The sequence below is a fragment of the Gorilla gorilla genome, chromosome X, assembly GCF_029281585.2.
Source record: "Gorilla gorilla gorilla isolate KB3781 chromosome X, NHGRI_mGorGor1-v2.1_pri, whole genome shotgun sequence".
NCBI lineage: Eukaryota > Metazoa > Chordata > Mammalia > Primates > Hominidae > Gorilla > Gorilla gorilla.
This window is the reverse complement of record NC_073247.2, coordinates 83,608,174-83,626,931: the sequence shown is the minus strand read 5'-3', so window position 1 is coordinate 83,626,931 and position 18,758 is coordinate 83,608,174. Positions and strand designations below refer to the sequence as shown.

General features: G+C 45.6%; 1 pseudogene; it reads left to right on the top strand.

The window, feature by feature from the left end:
• The first annotated feature begins 14,307 nt into the window (after nt 1-14,307).
• LOC101144244 (uncharacterized protein CXorf49-like) lies at nt 14,308-17,838 on the top strand (annotated as a pseudogene).
• The last annotated feature ends 920 nt before the right edge of the window (nt 17,839-18,758 follow it).

The window sequence follows — 18,758 nt, the reverse complement described above, 5'->3', positions numbered from 1 at the left end:
AAAAACAAAATTAAGAGATAAAAATAATAAATATAAACTTTATTTCTCACTTAAGCTCCATCAATGTCAAGACACTTTTGAAAGTCATGATACCAGCTTTTCACCCCGTGCCTAAAGAACTGAGGGTCCTGGGAATTTAGCCATGTCAATGCAGTCTTTTGTACATTACTAGCTGAAGAAAATGTGTGCTCTTTAAAGATATTTTTAAAATCAGGAAACAAAATGAAGTCAGAAAGAGCCAAATCAAGGCTGTAAGGTGGATGTCTAATGATTTCCCATCAAAACTCTTGCAAAATTGCCCTGGATTGTTGAGAGAAATGAGCAGGAGTATCATTGTGGTAGAGAAGAACGCTCCGGTGAAGCTTTCTCAGGTATTTTTCTGCTAAAGCTTTGGCTAATTTTCTCAAAACACTCTTGTAATAAGCAGACGTTATCATTTTCGGTCCTCCAGAAAGTCAACAAGCAAAATGCCTTGAAAATTAAAAAACAAAAAACTGTTGCTATGACCTTTGCTCTTGATCAGGCTACTTTTGCTTTGACTGGACCACTTCCACCTCTTGGTGCCCATTGATTTGATTGTGCTTTGTCTTCAGGATTGTACTAGTAAAGCCATGTTTCATCACCTGTTACAATTCTTCAAATGCTTCAGGATCTTGATCCCACTTTAAAATTTCAATTGAAAGCTCTGCTCTTGTCTGCAGCTGACCTAGGCACAACAGTTTTGGTACCCATCAAGTGGAAAGTTTGTTCAATGTTATTTTTTCAGTCAGAACTGTGTAAACTAAACCAATTAAGATAGCTACAGTGTTGGCTATTGTTTGTGCTGTTAATCGTCTGTTCTCTTCAATTAAGGCACTAACAAGGTTAACTTTTTCCTCACAAATTGGTATGGATGGTCTGCCATTACAGGCTTCATCTTCAATAGCATCTCATCTCTTCTTTAAAAGAGTTATCAATTTGTAAGAGAAACATATCCCATGCTCATGGATGGGTAGAATCATTATCGTGAAAATGACCATACTGCCAAAAGCAATCTCCAAATTCAATGGAATTCCCCTCAAAATACCACCATCATTCTTCACAGAACTAGAAAAACCAATTCCAAAATTCATATGGAACCAAAAAAGAAGAGCCCACATAGTCAAAGCAAGACTAAGCCAAAAGAACAAATCTGGAGGCATCACATTACCCAACTTCAAACTATGCTATAAGGCCATAGTCACCAAAACAGCATGGTACTGGTATAAAAATAACCACATAGACCAATGGAACAGAATAGCGAACCCAGAAATAAAGTCAAACACTTACAGCCAACTGATCTTTGACAAAGCAAACAAAAACATAAAGTGGGGAAAGGACACCCTATTCAACAAATGGTGCTGGGGAAATTGGCAAGCCACATGTAGAAGAATGAAACTTGATCCTCATCTTTCATCTTATACAAAAGTCAACTCAAGATGGATCAAGGACTTAAATCTATGACCTGAAACCATAAATATTCTAGAAGATAACCTCAGAAAAACCTTTCTGGACATTGGCCTAGGCAAAGACTTCATGACCAAGAACCCAAAAGCAAATGCAACAAAAACAAAGATAAATAGATGGGATTTAATTAAACTGAAAAGCTTCCACATAGCAAAAGAAACAATCAGCAGAGTAAACAGACAACAGAGTGGGAGAAAATCTTCACAATCTATGCATCTGACAAAGGACTAATATCCAGAATCTACAAGGAACTCAAACAAATCAGCAAGAAAAAACAAACGACCCCATCAAAACATGGGCTAAGGACATGAATAGACAATTCTCAAAAGAAGATATACAAATGGCCAACAAGCATATGAAAAAAATGTTCAATATCACTAATGAACAGGGAAATGCAAATCAAAACCACAGTGTGATATCACCTTATTCCTGCAAGAATGGCCATACTAAAAAAAGTAAAAAATAACAGATGTTTGCAGAGATTCTATAAAAAGAGATCACTTTTACACTGCTGGTGGGAATGTAAACTAGTACAGCCACTATGGAAAACAGTGTAGAGATTCCTTTAAGAACTAAAAGTAGAACTACCATTTGATCCAGCAATGCCACTACTGGGTATCTACCTAGAGGAAAAGAAGTCTTTATACAAAAAAGATACTTGCATTTGCATGTTTATAGCAGCAAAATATGCAATTGCAGAAATATCGAACGAGCCCAAATGTCCATCAATCAACAAGTGGATAAAGAATCCAACAAGTGGATATTTGTATACATATATGTATATGCATACACATACACACATATGTATATACATACACATACTCGCATATGTATATACATACACAGACACACATATGTATATACATACACAGACACACATATGTATATACATACACAGACACACATATGTATATACATACATAGACACACATATGTATATACATACATATACACACATATGTATATACATACATATATACACATATACATATATACACACATATATACATATGCATATATACACATATATACACATATGCATATACGTATATACACACATATGTATATATGTATATAGGTATACATGTATTTAAATGTATACAAATGTATATATGTATCTATGTATATATGTATGCACATATACATATATATGTATGCACATATACATATATGTATATATGCACATATACATATATGTATATATGCACATATGTATATACGTATACATATATACACATATTATATATACACATATATGTACATATGTATATATACACATATATGTACACATATCTGTACATGTGTGCACATATACATGTATATGCGTACATATACATGTACGTATATGTATATGCGTGTATATATGTACATATGCATGTACGTATATGTATATGCGTGCATATATGTACATATATGTACATATGTGTGTGCATATGTATCTGTGTACATATATACGTATATATGTATATATACATATGTGTACATATATATGTATATATGTATACATATATACATATATACACATGAGTATATGTGTATATACACACGTATGTATATACGTATACATATGTACACATGTGTATATATGTATATATGTAGATATATACATATATGTGTATATATGTATACTGAGTAGTATCTCATGGTATATATACACACGTGTATATACATATATACACATATATACATATACACATATGTGTATATGTATATATGTGTATATATGTATATATATGTGTGTGTTTATATATATACCATGAAATACTACTCAGCCATAAGAAGGATCAAAAATAATGGCATTCACAGCAACCTAGATGGAACTGGAGACCATTATTCCTTTTTTTTTTTTAGGTGGAGTCTCACTCTGTTGCCAGGCTGGAGTACAGTGGCGTGATCTCAGCTCACTGCAACCTCCGCCTCCTGGGTTCAAGCGATTCTCCTGCCTCAGCCTCCCGAGCAGCTGGGACTACAGGCACCTGCCACCACACCCAGGTAATTTTTGTATTTTTAGTAGACATGGGGTCTACTAAAACATGTTGACCGGGATGGTCTCGATCTCTTCACCTTGTGATCCACCCACCTCGGCCTCCCAAAGTGCTGGGATTACAGGCGTGAGCCACTGCACCTGGCCTGGAGACCATTATTCTAAGTGAAGTAACTCAGGAATGGAAATCAAAACATTGCATGTTCTCACGCATAAGTGGGAGCTAAGCTATGAGAATACAAAGGCATAAGAATTATACAATCGACTTTGGGGACTTGGGGGAAAGGGTGGCAGGGGGTGAGGGATAAAAGACTCCAAATTGGGTGCAATGTATACTGCTCGGGTGAGGGGTGCACCAAAATCTCAGAAATCACCAGTAAAGAACTTATTTATGTAACCAAACACCATCTGTTCCCCCAAAACCTATGGAAATGAAAAAAAAATAAGTAAAAGATTTATCAATTTGTAAACTGGTGATTTATTTGGAATATTGTCCCCATAAACTTTTCTTTTATTTTTATTATTATACTTTAAGTTCTAGGGTACACATGTAAAATGTGCAGGTTTGTTACATAGGCATACATGTGCCATGTTGGTTTGCTGAACCCATCAACTCGTCATTTACATTAAGTATTTCTACTAATGCTATCTCTCCCCCAGTCCCCACCCCCGACAGGCCCCAGTGTGTGATGTTCCCTGCCTTGTGTCCAAGTGTTCTCATTGTTCAGTTCCCACCTATGAGTGAGAACATGTGGTGTTTGGTTTTCTGTCCTTGTGATAGTTTGCTGAAAATGATTGTTTCCAGCTTCATCCATATCCCTGCAAAGGACATGAGCTCATCCTTTTTTATGGCTGCATAGTATTCCATGGTGTATATGTGCCATATTTGCTTAATCCAGTCTATCATTGATGGACATTTGGGTTGGTTCCAAGTCTTTGCTATTGTGAATAGTGCCGCAATAAACATACGTGTGCATGTGTCTTTATAGCAGCATGATTTATAATCCTTTGGGTATATACCCAGTAATGGGATGGCTGGGTCAAATGGTATTTCTAGTTCTAGATCCTTGAGGGGTTGCCACACTGTCTTCCACAATGGTTGAACTAATTTACACTCCTACCAACAGTGTAAAAGTGTTCCTATTTCTCCACATCCTCTCCAGCACCTGTTGTTTCCTGACTTAAATGATTGTCATTCCAACTTGCATGAGATGGTGTCTCATTGTGGCTTTGATTCACATTTCTCTGATGGCCAGCGATGATGAGCATTTTTTCATGTGTCTGCTGGCTGCATAAATGTCTTCTTTTGAGAAGTGTCTGTTCATATACTTTGCCCACTTTTTCATGGGGTTGTCTGTTTTTTTCTTGTAAATTTGTTTAAGTTCTTTGTAGATTCTGGGTAATAGCCCTTTGTCAGATGGATAGATGGCAAAGATTTTCTCCCATTCTGTAGGTTGCATGTTCACTCTGATGATAGTTTCTTTTGCTGTGCAGAAGCTCTTTAGTTTAATTAGATCCCATTTGTCAATTTTGGCTTTTGTTGCCATTGCTTTTGGTGTTTTAGACATGAAGTCCTTGCCCATGCCTATGTCCTGAATGGTATTGCCTAGGTTTTCTTCTAGGGTTTTTATGGTTTTAGGTCTAACATTTAAGTCTTTAATCCATCTTGGATTGATTTTTGTATAAGGTGTAAGGAAGGGATCCAGTTTCAGCTTTCTCCATATGGCTAGCCAGTTTTCCCAGCACCATTTATTAAATAGGGACTCCTTTCCCCATTGCTTGTTTTTGTCAGGTTTGTCAAAGATCAGATGGTTGTAGATGTGTGGTATTATTTCTGAGGGCTCTGTTCTGTTCCATTGGTCTATCTATATATCTGTCTTGGTAGCAGTACTATGCTGTTTTGGTTATTGTAGCATACTTTGAAGTCAGGTAGCGTGATGCTTCCAGCTTTGTTCTTTTGGCTTAAGATTGTCTTGGCAATGCGGGCTCTTTTTTGGTTCCATATGAACTTGTCATCTTTTAGAGCGAGTCCTCCCACCTTGTTCTTCTTCATGAGAGAATCTTGGCCATTCTTGGCTCTTTGCACTTCCATATACATTTTAGAATAAGTTTATCAAGTTCCACAAATATCCTGTTGGTGTTTTGATTGGGATTGCATTGAATCTATAGACCAATTTGGAGTGTATTGACATCTTTATAAATTCGACTCTTCCAATCTGAAGACATAGAATAGTCCTCCTTTTGGCTAAATTTTTCAATAAAGTTTTATTATTTTCCTCAGAGAGATCATGTATATCTTTTATCAGATTTATTCTGATGTAATTTAAGTAATTTAGATATTATCATAAATTGGACTTTAAAATTTATTTTTTGTATTCATGATATTTAGAAATAAAATTGATTTCTGCATACTGACTATGAAACAACTCTGCTAAATACCTTCACTAATTCCTATAATTTCTCCATAGATTTCATTTGACTTTTATATTGACACAATCAAGTCATTCACAAATAATGAGAGATTATACTCCTTTATTTTTCAATTCTTTGCTTTCCATGTATTTTTTTCTTGCCATACTGTGCTGCCTAGGTGCTCGAGTACAATGCTGAATACAAGTGGTGAGAGCAGACATCCTAGTTTTATTCCTGATCTTAAATCAAATCCTCTCAACATTTCTCCACAAAATATGATGTAAGTTCTTTGTAGAAACTTTTTTCGTATAGATTGCACTTTTTAAATTTTTGTGGCTACACAGTAGGTATATATACTTATGGGGTACATGAGACATTTTGATAGAGGCATGCAATGCGTAATAATCACATCATGGAAAATGGGGTATCAGTCCCCTCAAGCATTTATCCTTTGTGTTAGCAACAATCCAATTATACTGTCTTAGTTATTTTAAAATGTACAACTAAGTTATTACTGGCTATAGTGTCCCTATTTGTGCTATCGAGTAGTAGCTATTATTCACTGTTTCCAACTATTGTTGCATAACCATTACCATCCCTACCTCTCCCCTTTGAGCCCCACTACCCTTTCCAGCCTATGGTAACCATCCTTCTACTCTCTGTGTCCAGGAGTTAAATTGTTTTGATTTTTAGATACCACAAATAAGTGACAACATGAGATGTTTGTCTTTCTGTGCCTGACTTATTTCACTTAATATAATGAACTCCAGTTCTATCCATGTTGATGCAAACGACGAGCTCTCATTCCTTTTTATGGCTGAATAGTACTCCATTGTGTATGAGTGCCACATTTTCTTTATCCATTCATCTGTTGATGGACTCTTGGGTTGCTCCCAAATCTTGGCTATTGTGAATAATGCTGCAACAAACATGGAAGTGCAGATATCTTTTCAATATACTGATTTCCCTTCTTATGGGCATATACCCAGCAGTGGGGTTGCTGGATCATACGGGAGCTCTATTTTTAGTTGTTTGAGGAAGCTCCAAACTGCTCTCCATGGTGGTTATACTGATTTACATTCCCTCAAAAAATGTATATGGGTTCCCTTTTCACCATACCCTTCCCAGTATTTGTTACTGCCTGTCTTTTGAATAAAAGCCATTTAAACTAGGGTGAGATGATATTGTAGTTTTGATTTGCATTTATCTGAGGATCAATGATGGTAAGCACCTTTTCATATACTTGTTTACTATTTGTATGCCTTCTTTTGAGAAATGTCTATCCAGATACTTTGTCCAGTTTTTCAATGGATTATTAGATTTTTTTCCTATAGAGTTTTGCTCTACAGAGTTTGAGCTCCTTATATGCTCTAATTATAAGAGTATATAACTCACATACTTTTCCTTTTCAGATCGGTAGTTTGCAGATATTTTCTCCCATTCTGCGGGGTGTCTCTTCACTTTGTTGGCTTTTTCCTTTGCTGTGCAGAAGCTTTTTAACTTGATGTGATCCCATTTGTTCATTTATGCTTTGGTTGCCTGTGCTTCTGAGGTATTATTCAAGAAATCTTTGCCCACTCCAACGTCCTGGAGAGTTTCCTCCATGTTTTCTTTTAGTAGTTTCATAGTGTGGGGTCTTAGATTTAAGTATTTAATCCATTTTGATTTGACTTTTGTATATGATGAGACATAGGGGTCGAGTTTCATTCCTCTGCGTATGGATATTCAGTTTTTGCAGCACCATTTACTGAAGAGACTGTCTTTTCCCCAGTGTATGTTCTTGGAAGTTTTGTCAAAAATGATTTCACTGTAGGTGTGTGGATTTGTCTCTGGGTTCTCTATTCAGTTCCATTGGTCTATGTGTCTGCTTTTATGCCAGTACCATGATGTTTTGGTGACTATAGCTCTGTAGTACAATCTGAAGTCAGGTAATGTGATTCCTCCAGTTTCTTTCTTCTTACTTAGGCTTACTTTGGCTATTCTGGGTGTTTTGTGGTTCCATATAATTTTTAGGATTGTTTTTTCTATTTCTGTGAAGAATGTCATTGGCATTTTGATAGAAATTGCATTGAATCTGTAGATTGCTTTGAGTAGTATGGACATTTTAACAATATTGATTCTTCTAAACCATCAACATGAAATATTTTTCCTTTTTTTGTGTTCTCTTCAATTTGTTTCATAAGTGTTTTATTGTTTTTATTATACAGATTTTTCACTTCTTTGGTTAATTCCTAGGTATTTAATTTTATTCGTGGCTATTGTGAATGGGATTACTTTGTTGATTTCTTCTTCAGATTGTTTGCTGTTGGCATATAGAACTGCTACCGATTTTTGTATGTTGATTTAGTATCCTGCAACTTTACTGAACTTGTTTATCAGTTCTAATAGTTTTTTGAAGGAGTCTAGGTTTTTCCAAATATAAGATCATATCATCCACAAACAAGGATAATTTGACTTCTTCCTTTCTAATTTCTATGCCCTTTATTTCTTTCTCCTGTCTGATTGCTCTAGCTAAGACTTCAAGTACTGTGTTGAATAACAGAGGTGAAAGTGGGCACCATCTTTGTCATGTTCCAGATCTTGGAAGAAAGGCTTTCAGCTTTTCCCCATTCAGTATGATACTAGCTGTAGATCTGTCATATATGGCTTTTATTATATTGAGGTATGTTCCTTCTATACCCAGTTTTTTTAGGGTTTTTATCATGAAGGGATGTTTAATTTTATCAAATGCTTTTTAAGCATCAGTTAAAAAGATCATATAGTTTCAGCCTGGGCACAGTGGTGCACGCCTGTAATCCCAGCACTTTGGGAGGGCAAGGAGGGTGGATCACTTGAGGACAGGAGTTTGAGACCAGCCTGGCCAACATGGAGAAATCTTGTCTAGACTAAAAATACAAAAAAAAAAATAGCCAGGTGTTGTGGCACACACCTGTTATCTCAGCTACTCAGGAGGCTGAGGCAGGAGAATCACTTGAATTTGGGAGATGGAGGTTGCAGTGAGCCGAGATCATCCCACTGCACTACAGCCTGGGAGTCAGAGCAAGACTCTGTTTAAAAAAAAATCATATAGTTTTTGTCCTTCATTCTGTTGATATGACGTATCACATTGATTTGCATATGTTGAACCATTCTTGCATTCCAGGGATAAATCCCATTTGGTCATGATGAATGATCTTTTTAATGAATTGTTGAATTCAGTTTGCTAGTATTTTGTAAAGGATTTTTGCATCAATATTCATTAGAGAAATTGGCCTGTAGTTTTCTTTTTTTGATGTGTCTTTGTCTGGTTTTGGTATCAGGGTAATACTGGCCTCATAGAATTAGTTCGAAAGTATTCCCTCCTCCTCCATTTTTTGGAATAGTTTGAATGGATTGATATTAGTTCTTCTTTAAGTGTTTGGTAGAATTCAGCAGCGAAGCCATCAGGTCCTGGGCTTTTCTTTACTGGGAGACTTTTTATTACAGCTTTGATCTCATTGCTTGTTATTGGTCTGTTCAGGTTTTGGATTTCTTCATGGTTCAATCCTTGTAGGTTGTATGTGTCTAGGAATTTGTCTATTTCTTCCAGATTTTCCAATTGATTGGCAAATAGTTACTCATGGCTGTTAATAATTCTTTGAATTTCTGCAGTATCAGTTGTAATGTCTACTTTTTCACCTCCGATTTTATATATTTGGGTCTTCTCTCTTTTTTCTTTATTAGTTTGGCTAAAGGTTTGTCAAAAGAAAAACCAACTTTTTCTGTTGTTGATCTTTTCTGTTATTTTCTTCATTTCAAATTCATTTATTTCTGCCTCATTGTTTTTTATTCTTTTTTTTCTTTTGTCTCCTCTGACTTTTTCTTTTGTCTCCTCTGATGGCGTATTTTCAAACATCCTGTCTTCAAGCTCACTAATTCTTTCTTCTAGTTGATCAATTCTGCTATTAAGAGATTTTGATCTCCCTCTCCCTCTCCCTCTCCCTCTCCCTCTCCCCACAGTCTCCCTCTCCTTCTCTCTCCACGGTCTCCCTCTGATGCTGAGCCGAAGCTGGACTGTACTGCCGCCATCTCGGCTCACTGCAACCTCCCTGCCTGATTCTCCTGCCTCAGCCTGCCGAGTGCCTGGGATTGCAGGTGCGCGCCGCCATGCCTGACTGGTTTTCATATCTTTTTGGTGGAGACGGGGTTTTGCTGTGTTGGCCAGGCTGGTCTCCAGCTCCTAACCGCGAGTGATCTGCCAGCCTCGGCCTCCCGAGGTGCTGGGATTGCAGACAGAGTCTCGTTCACTCAGTGCTCAATGTTGCCCAGGCTGGAGTGCAGTGGCGTGATCTCGGCTAGCTACAACCTCCACCTCCCAGCCGCCTGCCTTGGCCTCCCAAAGTGCGGAGATTGCAGCCTCTGCCCGGCTGCCATCCCATCTAGGAAGTGAGGAGCGTCTCTGCCCGGCCGCCCATTGTCTGAGATGTGGGGAGCGCCTCTGCCCCGCTGCCCCGTCTGGGATGTGAGGAGCGCCTCTGCCCGGCTGCGACCCTGTCTGGGAGGTGAGGAGCGTCTCTGCCAGGCCACCCTGTCTGAGAAGTGAGGAGCCCCTCCGCCCGGCAGCCTCCCCGTCTGGGAAGTGAGGAGCCCCTCCAGCCGGCAGCTGCCCCATCTGGGAAGTGAGGAGCATCTCCGACCGGCCAGCCACCCCGTCCAGGAGGGAGGTGGGGGGCAGCCCCCACCCGGCCAGCCGCCCCATCTGGGAGGGAGGTGGGGGGCAGCCTCCACCCGGCCAGCCGCCCCGTCTGGGAGGGAGGTGGGGGGCAGCCCCCACCTGGCCAGCTGCCCCATCTGGGAGGGAGGTCGGGGGCAGCCCCCGCCCGGCCAGCCGCCCCGTCCGGGAGGGAGGTGGGGGGCACCTCCGCCGGGCTGCCACCCCATCCAGGAGGTGGGGGGCGCCTCTGCCTGGCCGCCCCTTCTGGGAAGTGAGGAGCCCCTCTGCCCGGCCGCCACCCCGTCTGGGAGGTGTACCCAACAGCTCATTGAGAAGGGGCCATGATGACAATGGTGGTTTTGTCTAATAGAAAAGGGGGAAATGTGGGGAAAAGATAGAGAAATCAGATTGTTGCTGTGTCTGTGTAGAAAGAAGTAGACATAGGAGACTCCATTTTGTTCTGTACTAAGAAAAATTCTTCTGCCTTGGGATGCTGTTAATCTATAACCTTACCCCCAACCCTGTGCTCTCTGAAACATGTGCTGTGTCCACTCAGGGTTAAATGGATTAAGGGCGGTGCGAGATGTGCTTTGTTAAACAGATGCTTGAAGGCAGCATACTCGTTAAGAGTCATCACCACTCCCTAATCTCAAGTACCCAGGGACACAAACACTGTGGAAGGCCGCAGGGACCTCTGCCTAGGAAAACCAGAGACCCTTGTTCACTTGTTTATCTGCTGACCTTCCCTCCACTATTGTCCTATGACCCTGCCAAATCCCCCTCTGCGAGAAACACCCAAGAATGATCAATAAATACTAAAAAAAAAAAGAGATTTTGATTCATTCTTCAGTATGTCAATTGCATTTTCAACTCTAGAATTTCTTCTTTTTAATTTCAATCTTTTTGTTAAATTTATTTGATAGAATTCTGATTCCTTCTCTGTGTTATCTTGAATTTCTTTGAGTTTTCTCAAAACAACTATTTTGGCTTCTCTGTCTGAAAGGTCACTTTTCTCTGTTTCTCCAGGATTGGTCCTTTAATTTGTTTGGTGAGGTCATGTCTTCCTGGATGATCTTGGTGCTTGTAGATGTCCGTCAGTGTCTGGACATTGAAAAGTTGGGTATTTTTTTTTTTTGACAGGGTCTCACTGTGCCATCCAGGCTGGAGTGCAGTGGCATGATCTTGGCTCACTGCAACCTCTGCCTCCCAGGTTGAAGTGATTCTCCTGCCCCAGCCTCCCGAGTAGCTGGGATTACAGGCATGAGTCACCACGCCCGTCTAATTTTGTATTTTTAGTAAAGACAGGGTTTCTCCATGTTGGTCAGGCTGGTCTTGAACTCCCAACCTCAGGTGATCCGCCAGCCTCAGCCTCCCAAAGTGCTGGGATTACAGGCGTGAGCCACCACGCCGGGCCAAAGTTAGGTATTTATTGTAGTGTAAGACCCAGAAGGCCTCTTTGGTTGCTTCCAAGAAGAGCCTCACCTCTTGCAGAAGACGAGCAGACACAACTGAGGAGCACCACATCAACATAATTTGATAGCAAATGACACAGAACTCCAGAGACGATGGCACCCTCAAGCAACACAGGCCTGTTATGCTAAGGTCAGGGCCGTGTTTGGAGAAACCCAGTCACCTGAACTATGGGATGGGGATGGCTGGATGGAGTGTGAAAGGTGAGCCTTCCTGTCCTAGCAAGAGCTACCCCGGACCCCATGCTGGTAGGTGCTACACAGCCCTGGGCCCCACAAAGCCATGGGTGCCTCCCTCAGGGGCTGCCGCATATGCTCTCTGTCACCTCGCTGGGTGATGCTGAGCCGGATAAAGGGAGAATGGAGATTATACGCCAAGCAAGAGATAGCCTGTACAGGCAGGAGACAGGGAAATACCCCGCGAATGGACTTTAAGAGGCTAGATCAAGGGGCTGGAATATATGACTAGATAAGCAAGTCTACTCGACTACAGGCACTTTCTGGTGTCGTGGGATTTAACAGCCTTGCAAATGTGTTTTGCAGTTTTAGGAGGCTCAGCTCTAAGCACGAACTCCATGGAGCCCACCTGCCTGGTTTCTGACCTGCAGCTGACACCCACCAGCCAAACGAATGACCTTGATCAAGTCCTGAACCTCTCTGTGCCCTCTTCTCCACCTATAAGAAGGTGGCAATAGCAGGCACTTCCACCTAAAACTGTCCCGAGTATGAGTTAACATGTAGCGATAAGGCCCAGAAGAGAGCCAGGCACATAGTGAATGATGCATAAATTGAGTTTCACGGATCCTGCCAAATTACCCTCCCAAGTGGCCGCCCTCCCCCTTTCCCCCAGCAAGTGAGCAAATGCACTGGTTTGCTCAGGACCTCTCCTACCCCCGGAATGGTTAAGCTCTCTAAGAGTCACAAACCTGCCGTGTGTAAATTGAGTTTTGATTTTAGTTTGCACGTTTAGGGTGAGTGATGGTGAGCATCTTTGGGGTATCCTAGACCATTGGTTGGACTTTCGGCGTCGTTGAATAAATGACAGTGGGCTTGGGGAGGCTGGGAGAGGTGGGAAAACTCTGGCCTGCCAAACCACCATACTCACATGCCAATCAACCCTTGTGGGCACACAGCCACGTGCCAATTTGATCACCTATTCTAAGAAAAAGAAAAAAAAAGGCATCCAAATTGGAAAGTAAGAAGCTCAATTATCTCTGCCTGCAGATGACATGATCTCACATGGAAAAAAACCCTAGCATACACTGCACCAAAAAATGTTCAAAGCCAATAGACAAAGTCAGCAAAATTGCAGAATGGAAAAGCAACATGCGAAAATCACTGGCATTTCTATGCCCTAATAACAAATTATCCAAAAAAGACACGCAGGAAACCAATGTATTTAGAATACCAGGAAAAGAACAAAACCCTTCGGAATACATTTATCCAGGGAGGTGAAAGGTGTGCATAATGAAACCGACCAAACACTGATGAGAGACTCAGAAGACAAATAAATGGGGACACATCCTGTGCTCATGGTCGGGAAGATGGTTAACACGTCCGTGCCACCCAAAGCCGTTACAGGTTCAGCGCGGTAAGTCCCTAGGAAAATGACAACGGGGTTTTTCGTATCACTAGCAGAAACAAACCTGAAACTTCTGCTTCTTGACTGTGGGCCTCCCTGTCCATGTTCCTATCAGGTGCTACCTCTTAGTGTGGAACGCAGGCTTGAAGCTCCTGTGCACCGGGTGATTGGCGTGCATCATGACATTTACTCTCCCAAGCTGATGAGCTGGGGGTGGCTCTCCCATTGACTCCTGCCTTACAGATGGGACACTGGGGCTCAGAGATGCGGCCCTCATTGGAAAGTAGGTGCCTGGCCAGAGGCGACAGGACAGGAAGAAAGAGATGGATGGAGAGCTCCAATGCACCCTGGCCCCAAGACCCGACCTGAGCACAGCCCCCCAGTCGAATGACAGGCGTCAGGGCAAACCAAGAGCCCGTGTCCCGACTGGTTAAAGCCCAGAGGCCCTGCCAAACAAAGGGAGCGCTGGTTGGCAGAGGGTGGACCAATGAGAAGGCACGGTGCAGGCTTCCAGGGTGCACAGAAGCCACCAATGTCGAGGACATCTCCTACTGCCGCCTAGGGAGAGGACGGCAGTGACCTGCAGGCCTTGCTGTTCCTGTCGCGTGGCCCCCTTAGCTGGGCTTGGCTGGTCTTGGCTCTTCCCTCCCACCGCTACCAGGATGACCGTCTCGCCACAGCCCAGGCTGCCTGGACTGGCGCCATGAGCTCCCCAGATGAGGTGTCCGTTTGGGGGGCCAGTTTTGGGCCGGAGGGTGGCGAGCAGGCTGGCGCTGGCATGGCCACTTCAGGAGCCCCTTGGGGCCACGGGAATGACCACGATCTCGATTTGGGGGTGCTGCACAGCAGCAAGGGCGAGGGCGAGGTCAACAGCGGGTTCACAGATCCCGAGGGCTTCAGCTTCGATTCTGAGAGCGAACTGACAGAGCAGGGAAGGGTGGTGCTCTGGGGCTGGGAAGGCCGGCCTGACACCCCAGTCGACAACCAAGGGGACCGTGTGGACTACTCGTCCTACCTGGCTGACAAGCCAGCTGCCATCATGCCGCCGCCCAGCGTCCAGGGACACAAGTCCCCAGAAAGCGCCGCTGCCAAAGGGTCCGCTGACATCTGGGCGGACCTGGAGGTCGATCCCAGTGGAAGAGGCACCCTGGGCCCCAGCCCTGGAGAATGGGAGCAGGCCTCTGCAGGCCCTCTCCACCTTAGTGGTCCTGGGCCAGGCCGGGCCTGGGAGAACCCGGAAAAGCGGCTCGAAGAGCAGGCTGAGCGGCCACGTGGATCCCCAGCAGCCCTCCGCGAAAGGCCCCGCGGGGCACGACTCTGATTCCCCAGATGAGAGCAGCGACTTACCGCTGATGAGGGTGGGCATTCGCCTCAACGAAGGAAGCCAGGCCAAGCCCTGCAGCCCCAAGAAGCCAGCAGACACATCCGGACACGCAAGCTTCCACTGCAAGGAGAGTTACCTGCCCGTGCTGGGCCTTTTCCTGACCTCTGCTCCCCGCGGACTCACTCCAGTAGTAGAGAGGCCAGCTATGGGAGAGCTGGAGGACTCTTGCCAGAAGAAAATGCAGAGCAGGGCCTGGGGAAAGGTGGAGGTCAGGCCCAGCTGCTCAGGAGCTGCCGCTGGAGGGGCCCTGCCCCGGGGCCCTTCAAGGAGGAAGATAGCCCAGGAGAAGTCCTTAGGGGGTGCCTCTCAACTGGCCCCGGGAAGAGCCTTTCCTGCCTGCGGAGAGAAACTCTCAGCCACTCCCCCGGAAACGGCCACCTTCCCGCTATTGTCTGGTGTGCGGCCGCAGGGGATGTCCAAAAAACCCTAAAAGCCTAAGCACAGCAGCCCTGGGAAGAAACCAGCAGGAAGGAAGACCAGGGAGTCCCAGGCTGAGGCCAGAGAAGATAATGACTCAAATAGAGATGAGGTCCCAAGGTCCCACGGAAGTAAGCCTTGGGACTTCTTGCCCTCCTCTCCCTTTTCACCCTCCTACTCCTCTGGTCTCCCCGCACGCCTCCTCTCTTCCAGCACACGCCTGTTTACCCATGTCCCCTCTGTCCCTTGCTCCAGGGTTGTCATCAGGAGCCCAGGCACACTAGAATGCCCGATCGGGGTCTTCGTTGTAGGGGCACACGTTAAGGGGAGCACTTGGTATGTGACCGGCATGCCTGTGGACACTCGGCAGGGGTCCTGCTTCCTCCTCCATGGCGGAGCTGGGACGGAAGGCAGGGCTGGCAGCTGGTTTGGATGGGGTGAGCTCTTAAAAGTGTGGGCTGCAAAGCTGGGGCACCTAGGCTCATCAACTTCCTGATTCCTCCTTCCTTAGCTGTTGCCTGAGCCACCTGGCAGGCGGCCCGGGCTATCTCAGTATCCCCAGTGTTTTCCCTGGCTGGCCTCTGCCTCCTGGCCTGGGGCTGACTAAGGGAGAAAGTGCTAATGAGATTAGGCTACGGAGTCTCCATTTTACCACAATCCCTCCCAACATGTACTCACCTCCGGCCCCCATCGCCAGCCCGACTCAGAAGTTTCTGTTTTAGCTTCCCACCCACAGGCCAGGACTGCCTCACCTGTCTGTGCGTCATGGCGAATTCAACAGTGGCGACCCCATCATCAGAACTCCCCAAATTCTGGGAAGTTCAGAGCCCTCGGCCTGCAGCCCGGGAGGCCTCGTGCCCAGATGCCATGCACCCTCCGGTGAGTCTTGCGGGTTTGATAGGGGTGGAGGGGAGAGGGGTCGGGAGGGAAACCTCTGGCCCTGTCGCTTCTGGGGGCTCAGCCTTGTTCCCAGGCTTCCCTGCCCACCGAGGCAGCTGTCCCACAGGGAAACGGGGTGTTGACGGGGCTGGCTTTAAGCCACATCGTCCTCTCTGAGTGGGGTTTGTGTGGTGGGGGGCGATTTGGAGCAGTGCCCCACACTCCAGCTCTGGAGGGAGACTTTCCGCACTACTGAGCCCTTTTCTGTTAAGTCCTGCTCAGCCACACTGGCCCTCCCAGGGCCTGGCTGTGGCTGCCGCGCTGCTGGAGTCCAACCCGGAGTCACAACGCTAGGGGGCCACAGGTGCAGATGGGCTCACACTGGGGAACAGTGAAGGCAGTCCCAGAGGACTGTCTCTGGGACAGTCTGTTGGAGTTGCTGGGCAGAGCAGGGACAATGTGTTGCCAGCAGAGGGTGATGGTGCCTCACTTTAGACCCTGCTAGCCTTTTCCAACTCACTAGGAGTCTTGGAAGCTGGGTTTTGTGTTCTCTTTCAGGTGACCAGCTGCCACCTGTCCATCCTCCAAGACCGGAAAGGCAGCAGCAGCCCCTGGGAGCCCAGGGCTGTCCTCGGGTAATGCTTTGTGTGGCTCTTAGAAATAGAGGTCCACACTAGATGGTGGGATCCATGTCCAGGTTAAACTGACTTCTGTGTCCCCCAACCCCCCGCCTCCACCTTCCACACCTCACGGAGAGAGGGTGCCTCCTTTCCATTGAGGATTCTGTGCCAACCCACCTCACCACTGGGCTGCAGGCTATGGGGTCTGTAAGGGCTGGGGGAGAGAGGGAGGCGGGGGAGAGAGCAGACCAGAATTGACTAACCATTTTTCTTCCTCTGGTGTCTGCTGGTCTAGTGCATCCAGCTGCAGAGGGAAATTGATGACCTTACACAGCAACTAGGTATGACGGAGCCCTGGCCGGGGCAGGGATGGACAGCAGTGTCTTTCTGCAGGTGCCGGGGGCAGGGGTGGGCTGCAGATACAGGAAGCGTCACTGGGACTGACTTTCCTTTGGGGAAGAGAACCAAGCAAACCCTGGCCCTGGAGCTTTCTGTGCCTTTCCAGCTAGGGGTGTGCACAGACAGCAATGTGTCGTCTGAACTCTGTGTACACTTTGTCCATGAGTCCCAGAGATCTTCTCTTAGGACAGTTAGAGATACTGCATGTGTTTTCCCTTTAACTGCTGCCTGGTAGGGCTTATATGGTTTTTGCTTGCTGGCTGGCTTATCTGTCTTTGAAACACATTCTGAACGGTTCTGGGATGCCCCAGCACCTGAGAACCACTTTCCCGCTTAGAAGGCATTTCCACATTTAATTCAGGTGATGGGTGGGTGAGTCAGTCCCAGGGCTGGTGGGGTTTCTGGTTGCAGAGCTAGGTGGTTCCCCACAGGGGCAGGGGGTGAGTTTCTGTTTCCCTGGGTCTGGAGTGCCTGGTTCTGCCTCTCTGTTTCAGTGGTCATGCAGTCCTTCACTGACAAGTTCCAGGACCTTTGAAGTAAGTGTTGCACACACCATGCCCTTTCCCACAATCCTGGTAGCTTAGGAGGGCTGTGGGCTGGCCCTGGCTGGGGGCCAGTCCCTGAGCCTGCTCTGTTTCACAGGTTGGAGCCAGCATCTTCCTACAAGACGAGCAGCTGCTACCTTTGGAGCTCCAGAGCTGCAGCCAAGGGAGTTTCCTCCTTATCCTCCTTAGCCAGGGCTTTTTCTCTTCTGCTGCATTTGCCCCCTTCCCAACGCAGTTCAAAGCAGTGTGAAATAAAGTCGTTCTCATATTCTGTGGTCTGTGGTCTGCCCTCTCTGCGATTGTTGGGAGTGTTGGGGGATTCGGTGTGTTGCTGCCTTCCCTGGCGCTTGAAGAACAATTCCCCTGGTGCTCTGTGGTGGGCCCTCTCCCTGCGGGACTCCTGGGCTGGCCTCTGAGCAGCAGCCCTGCACTCGGGCTCATCATAGTGCCCTGGGTCTAGGTGCTGTGGGGGCCCTGCCTGGCCACAGCAGCATTTCCTGCCTTTACCTTACACGCCTTGCTCATGGTCCCACCTCTTCTCCTCCTACTTCGGGGTCTCACAAGTCCCCTTCTTCAGCGCTATTCTCCCTCCCCTTCTACAGGAACTGATGCCCTCCTAGAACCCTGGTCTTTCTCTCCTTTTCTCCTGCAGTTCACTGTCCCGGTTCTACCCTGTCACTGTCCTTCCCGTTGTGAGCATCCTTGCTCTCCCACGTGGCTTGACGCCGGTGGTCTTTCCTGCACGGTTATTTCCGTGCTGTTGAGGAACACGTTGGAGCTTATCCTCCCACTCAGGAGAACCAGTCCTCTTCCTGGAGCCATTATGTCCCTCTGATGCCACCACACACATGGTCAGGTCATCTGGGCCAGAAACCGGGTGGCATCCTCAGTTCCTCTTAGCCCTCATATT